The sequence below is a fragment of the Schistosoma mansoni genome, chromosome 1, assembly GCF_000237925.1.
Source record: "Schistosoma mansoni strain Puerto Rico chromosome 1, complete genome".
NCBI lineage: Eukaryota > Metazoa > Platyhelminthes > Trematoda > Strigeidida > Schistosomatidae > Schistosoma > Schistosoma mansoni.
In genome coordinates this window covers 16,278,675-16,281,075 of record NC_031495.1, presented here as the reverse complement: position 1 = coordinate 16,281,075, position 2,401 = coordinate 16,278,675, and positions in this window count along the sequence as shown.

Below are 2,401 nucleotides of genomic sequence, written 5' to 3'. Positions count from 1 at the left end.
CCTTGGCCTTAATAAATGATTTTATTTTCCATACTCCTTCTTCGTTTATTTTTTTTCGCCCCCCTCCTACCACTTTTTCCCTCAAATATACGTTTCACTGTCCAACTATCTGAACATTTCTTAATACATAATCTTATAATTTTTGTGAATGTTATTTCAGTGTCTATATTTTTCTAATCATTGACCTATTTCTCATTATGTAACATTGATTCAAGCCTTTTATTATTCTTATCACAACTAGTACACCTGTCATTACACTACCAATTTGTACTTTTTACTTATTATTGTTTTTAGTTACGTAATCTACTCCACTGTTATCATTGACTCATAAATTGCCTTGATTGGTTTAATAATTTCATATATGCATATAAATATTACTGTATATTAGAGTAAAGCCTGATGAGGATCTAATCGAAAACAATATTGTTCGCTTATATATGTTGTTCTTAATCAGTTAAAACTAAAATTAAAATGTAACTGATAAATATATTTATGTGTAACACGTTCCTCAACTACTAGTTCATTTATTCGACTACGAGCAAGACAGTCGATGAGTGAGTCAAGGGTACGTGTGGCATGATTTAAACCTTGAAAATATAAGCTGAGTTATTTAACCATTAAGTCAACTGTTGACTGAATAATAGGATCAACTTTACTTCGAAAACTACAATCACTTAGAATATTAGAAACTATCTTAACTCAAAACTCAATGGTATGACAAAGTAAATTTAAAGATTCCCATCAAAAGATTTTTTTGTTTTTTGTTCTTAAGACACAGTCGGCAAACATCTAATGAAGTAATAAAAGAAACCAATAGAACCATCAAAAAGAACAAAGAACTTTTGGAATAAAAAACTTTCTTTTCAACAATATCATCTACGAGAACCCAACAGTCATATTTACAGTTATTTTTTACACATAGTGATCTATAATAAAATAGGGAATTGTTACTTCATCATTAGAGACACCAAAGTCAATTAAAAGTAAACACAAATTGACAAATACTTATGAAAAATGGATTTCCTCCCTGGTCCATGGACAACAAAATTAAAACACTTAATTTCAAGAACCACTGCTGTAGCGAAGGAGATTTTGTCTATGTACATTGCATTCAAAGATGATATAGTCCTAGAGATCTTTAAAGAAGAGGTTTTAGTCAGATGAGTTGAGTTTCATTTTTCAGCACATTCTTAATTTAAGAATTAATTAAAGATGAATTTCCGCTCAAGGCTACATCACTGTGCATCTGTTATTTCACTTGCTCCTATGGAGCATATCATATTGACCATATAAAGTGAGTTCTACGAACCTATATTCGAACACCATTCAGTATGGTCGTTAAGTGGTAAATACAAATCAGTTAACATCCCTATCGTTGGACATCTAATTTCCGAAGAACCTTAACAATTGCATCAGAGCATCCTACAAAGCAACTAACACCTTTTGAAATGCTTTTATTAACATAAAGAAAGAGAATTTCTCTTTCAGTCTACATAGTAGGTTGTAGTTGTTGTGATTCTTTTTTATTTGAAGAGTAGTGAAATCTAAACTCCAACCAAATGACATCTAATTTACACAAAAACATTACTTTATAATCCAGTGGAACTTAAAAATCTCCAACTTAAATCAACAATAGCAGGTCATGGCAAATTCAATTACCATCAAATAGATATTAAAAACATCGGAATGATTCAAAAATGCCATCTTGCTATAATGAAAGATAAGTGGTTTGAGCCATCATTATATTGCTAAATCCTACTGCCTACAATAGAAAAGAAGGCCTTGACATCTATCAAACTTTGACCGTTCATCCAAACTACCGTATCTAATTATATTCACACCTTACACCATTATCACGTATACGAATTTAACTTTACGTTCTCAAACGATTTGTCCAACCTCTTACCCTTCCTTGGCCCTAATTCCCTCATTGGGTACTTTTATTTTTGGTTGTTTTTTTTCTGTACTTTTATCTGATTATTATCGGTTTTTTGTTTTTTAAATTACTATTTTACATTTAAACTCTAATCAGTTATTATTATTATTATTACCACCTTATACAAGTTTTCTTGATTATTACTCAGATTATTATTATTATTATGACCTTTGTGTTTGTCGCTTTTCTTCATATCTGATAAATCAGTCAGTCAGTCAGTCACAACGTAGAACTTCGTACGTACGTACATCAGTTCGAGTTGCCATACCACATTAGCACAGAGATGCAGTTGTCGATTCAAATCCCATAGTGGTAGAAGAAGTAGGAGTATAATCAGAAATCCAAAAGATTAGGGGTTTCAAGAAATTATTGAAGGAGTATAGTACAGTGAAATAAATTTGGAAAGAGAAAAAGATAAAGACATGAGGAATTCAGAAGATTAGAATTTGGTAGAACACAAAGAGT